Source organism: Pseudophryne corroboree, chromosome 5 (genome assembly GCF_028390025.1).
Source record: "Pseudophryne corroboree isolate aPseCor3 chromosome 5, aPseCor3.hap2, whole genome shotgun sequence".
Taxonomy (NCBI): domain Eukaryota; kingdom Metazoa; phylum Chordata; class Amphibia; order Anura; family Myobatrachidae; genus Pseudophryne; species Pseudophryne corroboree.
This window is the reverse complement of record NC_086448.1, coordinates 644,739,179-644,760,583: the sequence shown is the minus strand read 5'-3', so window position 1 is coordinate 644,760,583 and position 21,405 is coordinate 644,739,179.

Sequence of the window (21,405 nt, the reverse complement as noted above, 5' to 3'; positions counted from 1 at the left end):
TCATTGGTGTATTTCTGATCATTGTGCGGATCAATCATGACATGAGGTTGTCTTCCAAAAAAACAAAAAAAAACAAACAAAAAAAACAAAACAAAAAACAAAAAATTTTTTTCCGAAGAGGGTGATTCGTTAAGTGAAGATCTGGGAGTGGTTCCGATGCTATATAATACTAGTGACAGTGTCTAAGACCACAATAGTCCAATTTCACTTTGCTCCTACTTCTTGGGGTACCATATCTACACACAAATTTCTGCGCAATTTTCTTTGCAGTAAACACAGCAGCATCCATGGCAGCAGGAAATGCCTCTACCCAGTTTGAGAAAACATCAGTGCACACCAATACATAACAATAATTCCTAAAGGGTGTTAACTGTACGAAGTCGATTTGTATTACCTAAAAAGGTCCGTCTGCACGAGGGATATGGGATGGCTCTGTTAGTACTACCTTACCAAATGTTCTTCCTCATGCAAGTAAGACAGGTCATTGCTTTCCTGCTTGCCTGAGAAGAGAACCCTGGTACACGCCAGTAAGCTCTTACCAATTTGCACATACCTTCCTTATTCTAGGTGAGTCAGACAATATGCCGCCTCACCTAGGCTTGGTAGATACGTCCTGGGGGCCACTGGCTTACCTTGTCCATCTCTCCAGAGTCCTGGGGACTCCTAATAATACCCCTTCGACTTCCAAACCTCCTTTTCCTGTAGGGAACACAAATTTGTATCTTAATTTAACTGTTGTGTGTTTGCAATGTAGAGTACCATGAGCATAACTCAAAAAAAAGAAAAAGAAAAAAACATCTCTAGAGGAGAGAAAGAAGAAGAAAATATCAGGTCTGCATTCACCAATGGGCATATCAGTGTCTATGCAAAATTTCTCTTCACCAGTATTCTCATCCTTCCTCCACCCTTTGTGCATGACAAGGCACACTGCAGTAATACTGGTGTCATCGTGCTGGTGATATATACTGGGTTCGGGCAGAGCTCTGAAGGACCAATTAGGCATGTAGTGTTTGAACTGTACTCAGGACCATGTATTGTACCACCCTGTGTGAACGCAAAAGATGAAGAGGAAACTGTGGAGAAACAGAATAGAGGGTGGTGACAGATAAGTTTGTAGAGGTGGAGAGGATTTTATTAAAATGACAACTTGATTGGGCACTACGGGAAATTGATTAACTACTTGGTCTACCCCCCCTTTAAAGCTTGTGCATGCTGTGTCACTACTGGGACTACTTCAGCCATCAATCCAGTGTCCTGTCCATCCTAAGTTCATAGGGAACACGGTATCTGTGAGATAATTTCCTCTACCTGTGATGGACATGAATCTAGAACACAGTAATGCAACATTAGTCTTTGAGGGTATCTAACATACCTTGTACTTCCTGGGCGGGAGTACAATATATGTATTTCATATTTAACAAAATCTCTGTCGATTAAGTTAGTCAGGGGCCAATGCTGTTAGGAAAAAGAAGGAAAGGGTTTAGCATTGCAGGGGACCAATCGTAACTTCAGCAGGTTTTTGTCAAAGGGTAATGTTGCACTTCTTTGCACCTCCCATTTGCTGAATTAGTGTTTACCAGTGCTCTTATCCAGATGGAGAATTTTCTATTACTGCAAAAGACCCAAACATTTTTTAACAAGCTTCTAGATCATGCGAAGTATTCGTTCAATCCTTCTCATCCCGTATTAAGGGTCTGTACATGGTCCAACAAACATTTCCAAGCTCATCTTGACTAGGGGCATTACTAGGAATGAATACTTCTTACATCGTAACTAAAATAAATACCCGGGGGTTACCCTGTCTCTGTCTGCTTTCCTACTGGCAAATACTAATGTGCGGACGGGTTTTTCTCCATTTCTGATGTTACTTTCTTGGTTTTTTATTTTATTTGGGGGGGGGGTTTTACTATATATGTACTTGAATGACTCCATACTTACCAGTTTCACTGGTCTCAGCCACTTCCCCCTCAGGCTACTGCTCTTCTTTTACTGGTTGGGTACTCCTCTGAGTGCATGAGAAATGGCTGAAACCAGTCAGGCCACCTTCTCCTCCTAGATAAAACTTCGGCATTCATTAGTACATATATAGGTTACATTCATATTTTTCATATTTTTATTTTTATTATTTTCTATAGTTTGTATGCTGGCCGTAACTGCTTCCACATCTTCATATTGCAGGTGTACTTGCTTTCTCTCTTTTTTTCCTACTTGTTTATTGTTGCTACAAGTTCAAACAGTTCTTATATTTCGGTTCTTGTCTTGTATGATTTTGGTTAGACTTCCCACCTGCAATACCTTAGGATCAAACTCACCAACCCCAGGGAATGATGCCCTATCAACAGCAGTCATACGTACCCATTCATTTGCAAAAAGCTTCCGTGTGTGGACCATATTTCTCACACATAATAAACCTCGCTGACCCCTTGGGCCGTGGCTCTCCAGCCTGAACCCTGGCTACCAAACGCCCACCGCTTGTGCAATTGGATCTCATTGCGGACTTTTTGATTGCTAACGCAATCCCCAATGCACAACACGAATAGACGGTGAAAGACACTTAGCGCTTTCACTCGCTCCTTCTCCACTGATGTACCATGACTAACTTAAATAGTGACCACCGCGTACCCAGTGAGGACCCTACCTGGCTTCTATTCACTGGAAGTTTTAGGAATAACTTACCGTTTCCAGTGAATATCTACCGTTGAAGATTATCCTGAGAGAGACCAGCAAAAACTTCCCTTTTTGACGTACACAAATCATGCTTGCATATGCTTTACACGGCGCTAATGATACCACGGATTGCACAAAAGCTTGCAAAAATAGTATCACGTTGCGCCACGTATTGCACGTACAAACACGCTGTCCAATCACAGAGCGTATAGGTACTTGTTACCTATCTGCCCTACGACCACTGGAGTCGAATACACAAGCTGCGCTCCTCAGCCGGAGCGTAACACAAAACCTTTACTTCAATTCACAATTCTATATTTCTCAATGCACAATTCTATATCACGCTCCTCTGCAAATATCCTCACGATTTGCGTATTTCTCTATGTATTAACATAAGTCAGCCGCCTCACGCCACCAAGCCTCCGCTTACTTAGTGTCACCTACGGGATCCCGAATTCCGGGGTTCCACAACCGCTCACTCCCACTTTCACTCACTCAATTACACAGTGTTTTTCTTTTCTGTACAGAAAATATCACTCCCTTCGATTGATGGTTTTAACCCAGAGGCAGTACCGTTTAAACAAAGTCTTACACTAATCTGCTTTTGAAATCAGATAGTTATGTGCTATCGTATCAAATGTATACTATCCTGCCTTTAATTGAACAACTATCATGTGGTTTTACTTTGCGCCTGCAATCCTACGCAACCTTACGTAAACACGTGACCGTGCGTGCCTTAACGCCACGTGTGCGACCCTGCGCCACGTGCAAGCTCCTGTACTTTGTCCATACCACTTGTACAAACGTGCGTCCGCAACTCAACAAACCACACAGTCTCTATAAATGTGAGCAATAAACGCTACTATCACTCACAAACACAACACACAATTTTTCCTTATAAACCTAAGTGACCAGGCCAGAACTGCGATTTGTGTTTTACGATTACCCCCTTAATACACTATTTCAAATATATTCTATATAGCAAACAAATTTATCCGATTTCACACAGATCTATAATGACTGCAATAATCTATAATTTAAATGATATGATTCAGATTGGATAGCTATCTTGCAGAACATACACTGATATAAATATACACATAATTATAATAATATTATATATGTATACCATTTACTGCACTCCTATGAGACACCTCACCTCTTCACTATTTAGAAAGTGACCTTCCTAAAAGGGCCACTGCTCCTCCCCCTTCCACATCCATGAGGCTTGCACAAGATGGTGGACAGGCCATGCGGCTAGGCCAAAATGGAGGACAGACCATGCGGCTCCTTTGTCACAAAGAAATCACACTCTATACAGGCACAAAAAGTTACTTAAGGCCTGAGTTTAAAAATTATTAAAATTTTCTCAGCATGCTAACACAGCTATATTATGGCTATGCAGCAACTTTTAAATGTACTTTAAATCTTCTTAAAAGATAAACAATCCAATCTGAATCAAACACAATATGACTTATTTGAACTTTGTTTTGCAACAATAAAAATATGCTGTAGCATTTTAAATATTGTAAGAAACACACTGTCCCTTGAATTTCATATCAGCGGCTTACCGATAACACAACAAACCACACAAATGTGATTCGGCAGCATCACGATGCGTCCACCATTAGCTGGTCGACCACCGCGTTGCTTGTACAGTGCATCATTAAGAACGTGATATTGTGGACGCACCCCTATCTGTGCAAGTCAAATTATTTTCTAACCAATATTTAAAATGCCAGCTCTAATATATACTGTGGACGCCTGCGCATCTTATTACCATGTGCTATGAATGTGCACTATACATCGCAAAACACTGCATCCCATAAGAGAAAAACAATACACCCACACATTATCTGAGTTCCATAGCTCATTGATGTATATATTTGTTATTAAAAGGATATGTATTCAATATATCACAATGTACAGTATATAAATATAGTTACAGGGTTACAATTTACACAGTAAGCAGTTACTACAAACTAATTCAAATACAGACACAGCCAGTAATACATCACCATGTAAAAATATTACCAACACTCCATCTCGCTCAGCATCTGGGACAAAAAGGGCAGCCGGCTCTGTGTGTGATCACCTATACACTGAGTCTCTTGGGGGCATGCACAGATCTCTTGTTATTAGTCTAGGGGAGGGAACTTTCTCATTCATGATGAGTCACTGGTCAGTGTTTGGGCTTTTGTTCAAGGTTGCTGGTCTCAGGTTTCCTGTCTATCACATGCTTTAAATGGAATCCTTTTGTTCCAGTAAAAGTGACTTCATATTCATACATTCAATCATATCTATTCATGGCAATGTGCTACAATCTAACCACAGGCACCAAATTAACACACTCATTAATCTGATTACTTTGACACCAAGCACAACATGTCCATCTTGCTCCGCTCCAATAATACACATACGTGACGTTACTCCATTATATAATTTAAAACATTATGATGTCTGGTGCTTGATATGTTCAATTTATGTGCTGTATGAAATATGCACTTTGAGGAGGTGCAGTAGGGACATGACCAGTCTCATGGTCATGGTAGTGAAGTGATTGGGTACAATTCAAGCATCACCAAGTCTTCCTCTTCTCAATTAACAGGAGATGCATTCTATCTCTATAGGATATTGAAAAGTACATCATGTGGATTAATGTATCAGGTAAGTGTAATTGCATAATGAGCATATTTTTGTCATATTCATTATCATATATTGATCCTTGATTTTACTACTGAAGCATGGTTAGTAAAATCATTGTCCCTTTAAATTTCAGACATAAACACAATAAAAGCACTGGGTTTTACAACCCGACGCTTCATAAATAACCCCCACATAACTTTCTTTAATATTAGACCCACTGTAGTTAAAAAACATTTCTAATAACAGTTAACCTAACACATATCTATATTAAGCAATAAGCATATCAAAATCCAGTATAAAAAAACTAAGATTCTACAAAACTAAAACAAATTAAATTAAAAAAATTATCATATCATTAGAAGACTAGTCACAAAACTGCTAATTGATGTTCATGATATGGTGCATATGCATCATCCTATATACAGTATGACCGCAGTTCCCATAGAGGTTACTTATATGTATAGTATCTTAAATCCAATTAGTTATATCTTAATCTTTATTAGAAACTCTTATGATTATCCTCATTGTACCACAGTACATCCGGCCCTTCAGAGCATACACGCATACACAATTTACATGATTTGCATACCATTAAAAAACATGCCAACTAAACATATTATCAGATAAGGTACATAGTCATTACTTATATGCTACAACAATTTTCACAAAAAACACAAATACAAACCAGAATTTCTTGCAACTCAGTTGCTAATCAATCAATTTAGTCATCCAATGTGGTAAGAATTAAAATTAAATTAGTTGTTCATCCAGAGGAGAGGAAAAATTGTCAAGGCTCTCAAAACTGTATGCAAGAGACAACTGGAGAGCACTGATACCGGGGAAAAAAAATGAAACACGTTTATAAGAAAGGAATAAACATGATTAACAGAAGACCAGTATTAGTAGTATAAATTATATAAACTTGATTTTATTACTAAATAACACAATATAATGTAAATTACATAAACTACTTTAGACTACAAAGCTCCTCTCTATAAAACCAATACGTTATCTTAAACAAAATGCCAATATTGAATGCACTAACAGCATAATCAATGCTTCTTTATACCACAATACAAGGCATACAATATCATCAGAAATCTCAACAAATCTAGCTACAGGCTCCTTTACACAATACTTTGTGTTACTCACATGCAATTCTATCTTCAATAGATTGTGCAAGAGTGCTTGTATATTCAGTTTCCATGTGTATATGTGAAGAGCCAGCTAACAGTTATCCAAAAATGCAGCGTCTCAATTGCTATTGTGAGAAAGTAGGGGGAAGGGATATTAGTTTCTCAATCCATAGTGTACTGTGAAGAGAATGAGCAGCTCTGTAGCTTTTATTTAACATCTACAGTATGTATGTGGGAGCCCTCTGTAGGATATGGTCTCAATGTGTGTTTGAATCCAACCTCCTGTCTGTGTGAATTGTGTACTTAATGGTGCTGTATATGCATTGACATGTTAATGAAGGTGTGACTTCTAGCAGTTTCTTGATAGCACAGTTAATATGTATGACATGTTTCCATTTGGCTACAGCATATTGGAGCAATGCAAATTATTCTAACATGTGGTTATTTGATAACTATCTGAAATAGTATATGAGAGACTTTCCTGTTACTACTATAAACTTGTTGACTTTTTTACTACAGCAGCAAAGTTTGCCTGCAAATTGTTTCTTTGCAGAATAGGTCACAATAAAATTATGTTTATGCATTTTTTACTTTAAACAGCATAGGAAAGGTGGATTTCCAGTGACAACGAACATCCGAGGTAAAATGTAACCAAATCTTGATGAACAGAATTTCTGAGTTTTGAGTAAACCTTAAAAATTAGAATAATCAAAGTAGTGATAATTAAAACATTTATTTTTCTGTAATGGCCACTACCAACATACTGTAAATATTACCATCCTCTTCCAGTCCAGAAAGTCAGTTCTAGTTTTGTTTGGGCTGGTATATTCCCTACTTGAAAATTTTCAATATTAACAGACTCTAAAATCTACTGTAAACAACGGGTTACTCAGATATTTAATTATACAATACTTAAATTATAATGCTGCATTAATCCAAAGAAGTCTTGATAACAATTATTCAATAATGATAACAATAGTATCTATAAAACAAGCATTTTAATTTAAAAAATGTCTTCAGTTACCTCTAACAATATAAACAGACTTAACAAATCTTTCAAAGACCCAGGTTTAGATAAGATTAGAATAATTTATTGTCACTATAGCATGAACATGTATAGTGAAATTACATGCAGTTCTCATATCATAGTACACCAGATAAAATACCGTACACCAGATTTAATACATCAGATAAAAATTTAGCAAAGCTGAGAATTCAAGCTAACAATCACAGAAGGGAAGAAACTATTCCTTAACCTAGTGGTTCAACATCTTAAACACCTATAACATCTCCCCGATGGTAAAAGAGAAAAAAAACATTACAAGGGTGACTCCTATCCTCAATCATCTTAATTGCCTTCAACAGACTCCTTGCATTGAGTACATCCACCAACCTAGATAAGGATTGGCCAATGATCCTCTCTGCAGATTTGATCACTCTTTCCAGGGCAACAAGATCAAGATTTTAAGATAACGGATGAAACTAGAGATTTTCTAAATATAATACATTAATTATAACTCATATAATTACCTTATTACCCCAAAATGTAAGGGTTCACTCTTTAACACAATTACCTACACATAAGACTCTTAGACACCACCTCATTTGAGAAAAATGGAAAATTCATAATATTTATCAATATGTTACTAAAGTACCCTGATACTTTGGTATTCAACTCACCACAAATTGTGGTGATGGATACCATATAGTTCATTATTTCATTAATTCATGATTGCCAAATCAAGACTGTCAACTCCACCTCAAAATGGTAACAGCAGGACTTTACATGACAGTGTTACTGTGCATTTGTGAAATTAATTCAGGCATGCACACTGTTGGTGGGCACTCAGTGCGGTATCCGGTCTCTAGGTCAACAATACTTAGGTCGACAATGTCTAGGTTAACCACTATAGGTTGACAGTAAGTAGGTCAACATGGTTTCTAGGTTGACAGGGACTTTAGGTCAACATATTCTAAGTTGACATGACAAAAGGTAGGCATGAGTTTTCACTTTTTTTCATTTTTTTTTTACTTTTTCATACTTTATGATCCACATGGACTACAATTGGGAATGGTTACTGTTTTGCAAGCACAGCAGCTGCAGAGCAAGGCACCTTGCCCGAATCATGGCGAGCAAAGCGAGCCATGTGAGCACTAATTGGGGTTCCCGGTCACTGTACCGAGAAAATGACACCAAAAAATTTAGAAAAACTCAAGTCAACTTTCTGTCACGTCGACCTAGTACATGTTGATCTAGAGTCCCTGTTGACCTATAAACCATGTCAACCTACTTACAGTTAACCAATAGTGGTCGACCTAGACACTGTCGACCTAAGTGTGGTCGATCTTGCATACCACACCCTTCAGAGCTGAGGTGGCAAAGGAATCCAAATAGGTCCAAATGGATCCATCTTTGCAACTTAGACTTCCTTCCAGTGGGAAGAGGTGTGCTTCAGGAACCAATGACATCTGAAGATGACTTAGATTCCCACAGGCAAACTCTGAAAACTTCAGTTTTTTTATTTTGCTGTATATTAGTGGGCTCCATCGGGCCTTTACTAAGAAGTTAGAACATGTGAAAATTTCAGCATGTGCAATAGGCCCAAATTTTCCTACTCTCTACACTCAGGTTACAATATACTAACATCTCAATATTCCCAAATGCTTCCCTATTAAACTTTTTCCATTGGATCTAAGTTGCTTAATTAACATAATATAATAAAAGAACCACAGGAAATACACATCCATCCTAAGATTTGGAACATATAGACCAGGTTTACTTAAAAAAAAAAGACTCTTTATTTCAGAACTTTAAAGAAACTCTCAAGAAATATTTGTTGTATCACTTTAAGATGTAGATGTAACTATAATTATCAATATTTATTTCAATATCCATTCTAGTAGGAAATAAAACAAATATCAAAATGTGTTATATTAATTTATATTTCCATTGTGTAAAATCTACGCTTTAATTAAGAGTTTTAAAGAACTAATAAGTACTTCACTATTTCCTTTTGTTCTATCCCCATCCATGTATTAATTTCCTGTAGACACTTATCTATATATGCAAATGTGAAAAGCCTTCACTCACTCACTCACTCACTCACTCACTGACTAACTAACTAACTCACTAATTCTCTTCCTTCCCGATATGTTAGGAAGCTCAAAGTTAACATAGGTATTCTTCAGGTGGGGAATAGGAAAACTACTTAATTAGAATTTAAAAAACCTCCCCTAAGGGGGTGAAAAGGGGGTTGACAAACTCTAATGACATCATCACCAATGTGTGGCAAGCGTTGCATGTTGGAAAAATGCCCAAAGGGACATTCGGATCAAAATTTGGATTGCACCTCCAGTGTGTAGGATTTCATTAACTACAAAAATGGTCCTGTCACTTTTTACCATATCTTTCACTCACTCACTGACAGACTAACTCATTACTAATTCTCTTACTTCCAGATATATTAGGAAGCTGAAATTCAACATAGGTATTCTTCACCAATTCACCTACCTTCCCGATATGTTAGGAAGCTGAAATTTAACACAGGTATTCTTCAGGGGGGAATTAGGAAAACTGCATAATTAGAATTTTAATAAAACTCCCATAAAGGGATGAACAGGGGGTGGACATAATGACTTCATTACCAATGCGTGGCTTGCATTGAATGAATGATAATGCCCATCTGTACAATCAGATCAAACTTTGGATTGCACCGACAGTGGGTAGAATTTAATAAACTCCAAAAATGATCCTGTCACTTTTTGCCGTATTTGCTACGGGTGCTCCTCTGGTAATGCCAAAAAACATGGATTAATATTTACTTACATTAAGACATCTCAAAGTAACATCTCTATAGAGTTACCAAATGCTCAACACTCATATATATTTACAACAGTGAAAAACAGAAACTCCCATGTGAAGAAGGTAGAACAGCTAGTTTGATATAGGTGTATGTTGTCAGTGTTCAAAAATAATATATTCAAAAAAATATATAATATAGTAAAAAAAGCTAACTAAATATTAGAGAAGTAATCCAGAAAATAAAGGATGAAGTACAAATAAGTATATATATAAATATATATATATGTGTGTGTGTGTGTGTGTGTGTGTGTGTGTGTGTGTGTGTGTGTATAAAACAATGAGCCAATATGAATGTTATATATTCCAATTAAAATGCACTTTAAAGTTAGAAATTTGCCATGGTTTCTTTGTATTTCCCTCTTTTTTATTGCTAAATGTAAGTTGGTGAATTTGTGTTCTGAATCTAGACATTTTCTTTGTACTATGACCTTTCTAGCTATATCAGGCTCTAACATTTGCAATAGAATGAAGTCATAAAGAGAAATAAGCAATCTCAGCACTGCACATATATTATCTAAAGGTTCAATGCATACAAAACTAATATATGTTTTGAAAGGATGGCCTTAAAAATAATTTGCAACATATGAAACTAAATTTAACTTATCTAAAATAAGTTATTTGCCTTTCAAAATTAGTTAAAATGGCATATAAATTAAATAAAGCATAATACATTTGCTCAGAAGAAACAAATACAACATTTTATGTAAAATACAGTAATATATTTGTTCCAGATTTATTGTGAGTGCGGCAAGCCCATAATAAGGGCTTAACGGTTTGCCTCATACAAAGTTTAGAGTATGTATTGCTGCAGACATACAGTATACAGGACCAATGATCAAGGGAAGCCATTAGATGCGGCAGTAGGGTTAGACTATCTGAGTGGAAAAGGTTAAGCATCCCACAGTAAATGTATACACATAAAAGAACCACTAGGACACTGATCCAAGCTTTCCAAGTACACAATTTCCCACCTAATGGTAAGATGCCTGTCTCTTTTTGCTCACAGCTGTTCTCGGTCTCTCTGACCCAGATAGTTGATCGACCACACAGATCCACACACACACAGCAGACTACTGCTGCCAGTGGGCATGTACAGTAGCTCCATTCAATCCTTTATAATGTACAGATGTGTCCTGACTCATCAAGCCTCTGTATGTAATGAGCCATGACACATAGGGAGCATGAAAGTCACCAGCTCCCATGTGACTCAGCCAGCGCCGTTCATCTTTGTTTGCCCAAAAACATTGTAACATAACATTTCATATGCAGATACAGCTGCAGTCAAACACATAATATATGTTTGCTTGTCTTATTTAAATAGTGAACTGAATAAGGCATGAAAAGACACTCAGCATTAGTAAATGTGCTCATGACTAATCTAGGCACAACTAGAATGGCTGTTTAACATGACTGCAGAAACGATAAGGGAGGACACATCTGTAGGTTGTAACATAGCACTAGTAAAATAATATTAGATACTACTGCTATTGTGGTCATGTTTTCAGCTGCTGGCTGAGTGGAGGGGGTTTCAGGGTGCCTAGAAACTCCCCCTGCATTTGTCTATGATCTTGTTACCCTGGGTACAAGCTGACATGAGTGCTACCATTGTGTACCCAATTTTATGGGCATGCACACAGCAAGTTCATGTTAGATACTTTAAGCTTTATGACACAGGATTTGCTTTGCATCAGGCCATCTGTATCTACAAGTTGGTCTCTTTTTTCATGTTCTAACTCTACATACTGTAACTATCATCTATCTATCATCTACAGAATCTACTGATCGATTATTGAGGACTACACCCGTTGATAAAGTCCCCTGAATGGCACACATCAGAGTTTTTTTTTTTTGCAAAATGGATTATGGTACTGTGGGTCTTATTCTGAGGTGAGATTTTTTTAAAAAGCAAGTAACTTTGCACCTGGTCAACACATACTGTATTGCAATGCAAGTGGTACAAACACTTTTATTTTTTGCATGCAGGGTATATACTGGCTACTTTTGAATGTAGCCCACAAACAATGGAGAGCTTTATTTTAATACAGCATTTTTTTATAGAATTTAGACACGCCCTCCAAAATCTAAATCTCTCTGTACATTTAAAATTTGCCCACTGTCAGTGTATGGTTTTGCACATTTATTGGCTCTTGTTTTGCTTAAATCCCAAATGAAGTAACATATTCCAATATTAGAGCTAGCCCTAGGCATATCCATTTTAGGCAAATGCCTAGGGCCAGCAGCGTATTTGGGCATAATTTGTTATCAAAGGAGCTAAGATGGGGGAGGAGAAGTCCTGAGCCAGCACACAAGTACCAGTGGGTGGGCGGACAGCAGGAAGCAGTCAGGGGAAGGGGGTTGGGGTAGAGGGGTGTCAGTGACCAGACTATATAAGTAAACGTGCATCCTTCCTAGTTGTAGAAATGCAGTGCCACTGAGGCGCTTCAGATCTTGTGGGATATTGACATCATCATCTCGCCAGTCTCTGTCTTCTCCAGGGTCTGTGGACTGTGGACTGGGAGGGACAGGAAGGCTGAGTGGGTGTGAGGTTTTCTATGGAGTCGGAAGAATATATATATATATATGTGTGTGTGTGTGTGTGTGTGTGTGTATAATCAAATGATACATGGCACTCAGAAGATGTTAGTCAAGCAAAAGTGTTGTGTATTATCCCAGTCTACAGTATATAGGCTAGAATAAAACACAACTCTTTTGCTTGGCTAAAGCTGGGTACACATTGAGTAATGTGCCACTCCGATCTGCTGGATCAGATGGCATATCACTCAGAATGGAGCATATTGGGCAATGTGTATGCCTGTTATGTGCATCCAGGGGTCACTAGTGATATTGCTAGGTTTGATGTGCTGCATATCAAACCTAGCAATATTGCTAACATCCTTGTTTGTCTAATGAGGGATGGAACATGGTTGTTCCATCCTTCATTAACATTGCTGCAGTGTGCATGGCCAATCTGGCTGACAGCATCTGAATGAATGCCCATTGTTCCAGTGTGTACCCAGCTTAATGTCTCCTGAATGCCATGTATCATTAAATCATATGTGGATTGTAACCTTGGGCACCAGAGCAACTTTAGTGAAAATATTGACCACCTGCACTAACCATGTGATGTATGCTGATGCTTAGTGTGTAATAAAGTATTGCACAGTGGAATATCATTGCACTATAATGAACCACCCACTGAACACAGAAAGTATCCTTGACAAAGGCTGCATAGGCTGAAACTAGTGATGAGCGGGTTCGGTTCATCGGAATCCGAACCCTCCCGAACTTCACCCATTTTACACGGTTCCGAGGCGGACTCGAATCTTCCCGCCTTGCTCGGTTAACCCGAGCGCGCCCGAACGTCATCATCCCGCTGTCGGATTCTTGCGAGATTCGTATTCTATATAAGGCGCCGCGCGTCGCCACCATTTTCACTCGTGCATTGGAGATGATAGGGAGAGGACGTTTGCAGCATTCTCTCAGTTGTGTTCAGTGTGCTGCAAATATCTGTGGTCAGTGTGCTGCAAATATCTGTGCTCAGTGTGCTTGCAAATATCTGTGCTCAGTGTGCTGAAAATATCTACGTTCTCTGCCTGAAAAACGCTCCATAAGGGTCATTCCGAGTTGTTCGCTCGGTAAATTTTTTCGCATCGCAGCGATTTTCCGCTTAGTGTGCATGCGCAATGTCTGCACTGCGACTGCGCCAAGTAAATTTGCTATGCAGTTAGGAATTTTACTCACGGTTTTTTCTTCGTTCTGGTGATCGTAATGTGATTGACAGGAAGTGGGTGTTTCTGGGCGGAAACAGGCCGTTTTATGGGAGTGTGTTAAAAAACGCTACCATTTCTGGGAAAAAAGGGGGAGTGGCAGGAGAAACGGAGGAGTGTCTGGGCGAACGCTGGGTGTGTTTGTGACGTCAAAACAGGAACGACAAGCACTGAACTGATCGCAGATGCCGAGTAAGTCTGAAGCTACTCAGAAACTGCTAAGAAGTGTCTATTCGCAATTCTGCTAATCTTTCGTTCGCAATTTTGATAAGCTAAGATTCACTCCCAGTAGGCGGCGGCTTAGCGTGTGCAAAGCTGCTAAAAGCAGCTTGCGAGCGAACAACTCGGAATGACCCCCTATATCTGTGCTCAGTGTGCTGCAAATATCTGTGCTCAGTGTGCTTTATTGTGGGGACTGGGGACCACCAGTATTATATAGTAGGAGGACAGTGCAGAGTTTTGCTGACCAGTTACCACCAGTATTATACGTTCTATGCCTGAAAAACGCTCCATATCTGTGCTGCATTGTAGTATATAGTAGGAAGACAGTGCAGAATTTTGCTGACCAGTGACCACCAGTATTAAATCAGTACGGTACAGTAGTCCACTGCTCTACCTACCTCTGTGTCGTCAAGTATACTATCCATCCATACCTGTGGTGCATTTAAGTTTTGCGCAGTATATATAGTAGGAGGACAGTGCGTCTGCTACCATCTACACCTTGAAAAAGATAACCATTTGTTATCGAAACGCATTGGTGAAGGTAGCAGGATGTGTGTGGAGCTCTTGCCTGGCTGTTGACAACTACTCCTGGGGACGCCTGGTTGTTTTATGTGTCACAAATGCTGTTGTCTACTGTTTCATGTAGACCATTCAGTCTGGTAAGAACTCAACTTTTAAAATTTTATTGCTTATGAATAAATTATTTATGGTAATGAACCATTGGAGTACCATTTTCATTCACATGCACCTTGGGTTGGAATAAGAAGGAGACACTCCAGAGACGTTGGAAGGAGTCAGGATATATCTAGGACGGTGACCCGCTCTAAATACTGCGCAACTGTCTACATATTAGTAGACCACTTGATGCGGTACGAGTCTGGCACCTCTAGAGATTGTTTTACCTGTCTTCTCCCATTGTTACAATATCACACCATGTATTTTCATGTTCTATTTTCCAAGGGCATATGTCTCCTGTAAATCTGAGAGATTGAACACTGTATTAGTTGAGGAGCGCCTGAGATAAAAGGTGGTAAACTATTTGTTGTATTTCTGTCTATCGGGAGTATTGGTGATACTTCTAACCACTTTTCTTTTCGGCGGCTCAGGCGCACTAATTGTGATCTATTGTTTGCACAAAATTGTCTATTTCACCTTTTGAACACAAGTGGTGCTGCCATGTTCCGAAATAGGGAGGAAAGAATTAAAAAGGTAGATACCTTATTCTCATTTAATCCAGGTGTAATAGATGCCGTGGATGAGGATTTAGATAATATACTTCATAAATTGGAAGTTGTCCTCTTAAAAGAGAACAAAATGTGGTGGGAGGTTGTGACCCTCGAAAAATATCTAGAATGTAAACTCATCCCAAAGGGTCTTAAAATCGATAAAAGGGCCAGCTTCACCACATCCACTGACCAATTTAGATATGAATGGGAGCAAATAACAAACAATTGCTCCTTTAAATTAATGGAACTGATTATTTCAGAAAGAAAAAAGGAATTAAAATGTCTGGATGAGGAGATTAAAGGGTATAGAGAACTAATCACTCCCTTCATGGATCAGGTAGACTTCAAAGAAAAAGAAATGAAAATAGGCTATAGAATAGAAAGAACAGAAAAAGCAATTATAGCCAGAAAAACCAGTAAGTTTGCTAGAGATTAAAGGGAATTGGAGGCAACCCCAAACACCATTGATGAAACAAAAAAAGAGAGAGAAAAAGTAGTGAGACCGAAAAACTACACAGGTTCCAACAAATAATAAAAATGGGAGAAATAAGAACAAAAATGTCCAATATAGGGAGCCTCTCCACATGGAGACAGAGAGATATCCTGTTAATAGATCATTGAACTATAATCCCTACTCCAATTATAGGGTGGAGTCTACCCCTAATTGGAGAAACTATAGGGATGACCATACAATTAATCAAAGAAAATGGGACACAACAGAATGGCGGAATACTGTTCAAACAAGGAACAGATATAAACCGTTAGATAGAAAAGAAACTCTTGCCTCCTCACCTTTTTTAGAGAGAGGGAGGAGATATACCAACCAAAGGTAGTTAGACGTCCACGAGGAACAAGGGGAGGCCTTAGGAGAAAGCATAGGAAAAAGAAATTAAAACCCAAATCCCAAGCAGATACCCCAAGTGTGGCATTAGAGGAAAAAGTCAAAATCTTCAATCTTAGTTCGCACTTACTCCTGGAGAATGAGAGCTCCCTGTTGGAAAAAGGGCTTAAATACGCCCCATCAATTAAAGTGAATCAGTTTGACATCTTTGTGGACTTAGAAAAATTCACAAGGAAGTTAACCCTAAAGAAATTTTTTAAGAATAAGGAGGAAGATACCCCGATGTTAGAGGCATCCGCCTTTAAACCAAAATCTACATTCTATCCTTCTCATCTAAAAGGATGTTTTGTAGAGACGTTCGCCTCACTAGTTAGAGAGGACTGTGAAAAATTAGAGTCAGAGAAAATTAGATTTAATCTATCCTCACAAGAGAGACAGGCCATCAGAACCCTTACTGCCAATAAGGAACTTATCATCAAGCCGGCAGATAAGGGTGGAGGCATTGCCCTCCTGGATAGAAGTAATTATGAGGCAGAGATATATCGTCAATTAGAAGATAGGGCTACATATAAAAAAATGCAAGGAGATCCCACAAAGAGGATACAGCTACAATTAAAAGAACTGATTGACAAATATAATAAAAAAGGAATTTTGTCAGAAGCAGAAAGTAAATTTCTATTTGTAGAATATCCTATCGTGCCCACCATTTATGTGTTACCAAAGCTACACAAGAGCCTTATTAACCCCCCAGGAAGGCCGATAATATCTGGGGTGGAATCGTTGACTGCCAATCTGTCACAAATGATAGATTTTCACCTACAACATTTGTGACATTGAATAAATCCCATTTAAAAGACACTGCCGATGTCTTACGAATTCTCAGGGACATTACATGGAAAGAAAATTATTTCCTTGTAACTGCTGATGTTAATGCCTTATACACCATCATAGATCACCAACAGGGCATTAAAGCAGTACAGGAAACTATGCTTAAATCTAATCTTTCCGCTAATCTTCAGGATTTCATTTTGGAGGGCATACATTTCATCCTCTCAAACAATTATTTTTTATTTAAGAATGATTTCTTCCTGCAGAAATGCGGCACAGCCATGGGCACTAGGTTCGCCCCAAGTTATGCCAATATCTTCATGGGGGTATGGGAAGATAATTACATCTGGAATAATAATGCATACGGGGCGAGCCTAGTGTCCTGGCATAGATATATCGATGATGTTCTGTTTATATGGGAGGGAGATAGGGAGTCTCTGGAACTTTTTTGCTCCTATCTTAATAACAATAGTAACCATATCAGCCTTGTTTTTGATGCAAACCAGAAAGAGGTGAACTTTTTAGACCTCACCATTTATGTAGAGGATGGTTTAATTAAAACTAAAAATTTTATTAAACCCACCGATTCAAGATCCTATATCAACAAACTGAGTTGCCACCATGATAACTAGCTGAACAGTGTCCCTGCAGGTCAATTTAAAAGACTTAAACGCAATTGCTCAGAGCAAACAGTCTTTACGGCACAAGCTTCCTCTATGGAAAAATGCTTTATTGAGTGTGGATACGATAAAAGGCATCTAGAGAAAACACTAGATGAAGTATCCAAACTAGATAGAATAGATTTACTCACTGTGAATAAAAGTGATAAAAAAGAAGTAGATAATAGGTTTAAGTGGGCTTTTATATCTAATTACTCTTCTCAGCATAAGAAAGTTCAAGGTATTTTGCAGAAACATTGGCCCATTCTTAAAAGGGACCCTATCATTGGAAAAGATTTACCTGATAGACCTGTATGTATATATAGGAAAGCTCCTAACCTGCAATCCAAATTGGTCCACAGTTTCCATCAAACTGGCTCTACTGGACCGATAATAAGATCGGAGGGTTTTTACAGGTGTGGAGCTTGTATTGCTTGCAAAAATGTCACAAACACTTTCGGGAATAAGATAGTAGAGGTCATTATTAATGAAAGAAAGTGCACCATTAAAGAATTTGTAACTTGCCATTCTAATAATGTAGTGTACTGTGTAGAATGTACATGTGGGAAATTCTATATAGGCCGTACAAGCAGAGCCTTGAAAATTAGACTGGGAGAACACCTCCGAAATATTAAAAAAGGACTAGAAACCCACGCCCTGTCGGCACATTTTAAGAAAATACATAATTGTGACCCTAGGGAGATAAAGAATTTCTATGCCTTGAAACGTGTGAAACCAGATATTAGAGGAGGAGATCTACAACAAAAACTTGCCAGGATAGAAATGCAAACTATCTTTAAATATAAAACCTTAGAACCAGGAGGTCTTAATAAAGACTTTGAGACCAAGTGGTTCTTGTAAAACTGAAAATCTCTTCTTATTCCGATCTCCAGATTATTATTTAGGATGCTTCTCATTGTACCTTTATATTATTTTTAATTGATGTTTTTCTTTTTTATTATTACAAATTGGCGGATGACTACAACAAAATGGCTCTGTCCTTAAGGGACATGTATTATAATGATACCATATGGACCGTTTATTATATTATATCTGGGAAAATAGCCATGGAAACGGGACCAGAGAAATGTATCATCTGCAATGTGGGACTTCCGGGTTCCGGACAGACGGCGGATGTTGATTTATGTCACTTCCAGGGACGGGCTATCGTGCCGCGCGGAGGGGACGGTCGCGTCATGCCTCTGACACATGAAGCCGTGTCACTTCCTGCTAGACAACAAATGCCGATCTACGTCACTTCCGGTGACGTGTTAATACAGCGTCACGCGATATTATTGGACAGTTTATCTGGCGGGAAACGGACGTTTAGAAGGCCACCAGGAATGCATGAAATGGACTTCCCTTGATGTATTAAGCCTATGTTAGGTTTTTAGAATTTTAGCAGTTAGGCAATCCATGTCTGGCATTAGGTTTTTAGTTGTTTAGATTTGTGGGAGGATAAATACCACAGGGTGTCTGCTACCATCTACACCTTGAAAAAGATAACCCTTTGTTATCGAAACGCGTTGGTGAAGGTAGCAGGACGTGTGTGGAGCTCTTGCCTGGCTGTTGACAACTACTCCTGGGGATGCCTGGTTGTTTTATGTGTAACAAATGCTGTTGTCTACTGTTTCATGTAGACCACTCAGTCTGGTAAGAACCCACCTTTTAAAATTTTATTGCTTATGAATAAATTATTTATGGTAATGCACCATTGGAGTACCATTTTCATTCACATGCACCTTGGGTTGGAATAAGAAGGAGACACTCCAGAGACATTGGAAGGAGTCAGGATATATCTAGGACGGTGACCCGCTCTAAATACTGCGCAACTGTCTACATATTAGTAGACCACCTGATGCGGTACGAGTCTGGCACCTCTAGAGATTGTTTTACCTGTCTTCTCCCATTGTTACAATATCACACAATGTATTTTTATGTTCTATTTTCCAAGGCATATGTCTCCTGTAAATCTGAGAGATTGAACACTGTATTAGTTGAGGAGCGCCTGAGATAAAAGGTGGTAAACTATTTGTCATAATTTTGCTGACCACCAGTATATAATATATATAGCAGTACGGTACAGTAGTCCACTGCTCTACCTACCTCTGTGTCGTCAAGTATACTATCCATCCATACCTGTGGTGCATTTAAGTTTTGCACAGTATATATAGTAGGAGGACAGTGCATAATTTTGCTGACCACCAGTATATAATATATAGCAGTACGGTACAGTAGGCCACTGCTCTACCTACCTCTGTGTCGTCAAGTATACTATCCATCCATACCTGTGGTGCATTTTAGTTGTTGTGCGCAGTGGTAGGAGGACAGTGCATAATTTTGCTGACCAACAGTATATAATATATAGCAGTACGGTACAGTAGTCCACTGCTCTACCTACCTCTGTGTCGTCAAGTATACTATCCATCCATACCTGTGGTGAATTTTAGTTGTTGTGCGCAGTAGTAGGAGGACAGTGCATAATTTTACTGACCACCAGTATATAATATATAGCAGTACGGTACAGTAGGCCATTGCTATTGATATATTACTGGCATATAATTCCACACATTAAAAAATGGAGAACAAAAATGTGGAGGGTAAAATAGGGAAAGATCAAGATCCACTTCCACCTCGTGCTGAAGCTGCTGCCACTAGTCATGGCCGAGACGATGAAATGCCATCATTGTCGTCTGCCAAGGCCGATGCCCAATGTCATAGTAGAGAGCATGTAAAATCCAAAAAACAAATGTTCAGTAAAATGACCCAAAAATCTAAATGAAAAGCATCTGAGGAGAAGCGTAATTACACACGTTAAAAAATGGAGAACAAAAATGTGGAGGGTAAAATAGGGAAAGATCAAGATCCACTTCCACCTCGTGCTGAAGCTGCTGCCACTAATCATGGCCGAGACGATGAAATGCCATCAACGTCGTCTGCCAAGGCCGTTGCCCAATGTCATAGCAAAGAGCATGTAAAATCCAAAAAACAAATGTTCAGTAAAATGACCCAAAAATCTAAATGAAAAGCGTCTGAGGAGAAGCGTAAACTTGCCAATATGCCATTTACGACACTGAGTGGCAAGGAATGGCTGAGGCCCTCTCCTATGTTCCTCATGACTAGTGGGTCAGATTCACATGAGGATGGAAGCACTCATCCTCCCACTAGAAAAATGAAAACACTTAAGCTGGCAAAAGCACAGCAAAGAACTGTGCGTTCTTCTAAATCGCAAATCCCCAAGGAGAGTCCAATTGTGTTGGTTGCGATGCCTGACCTTCCCAACACTGGACGGGAAGAGGTGGTGCCTTCCACCATTTGCACGCCCCCTGCAAGTGCTGGAAGGAGCACCCACAGTCCAGTTCCTGATAGTCAAATTGAAGATGTCACTGTTGAAGTACACCAGGATGAGGATATGGGTGTTGCTGGCGCTGAGGAGGAAATTGACAAGGAGGATTCTGATGGTGAGGTGGTTTGTTTAAGTCAGGCACCCGAGGAGACACCTGTTGTCCGTGGGACGAATATGGCCATTGACATGCCTGGTCAAATTACAA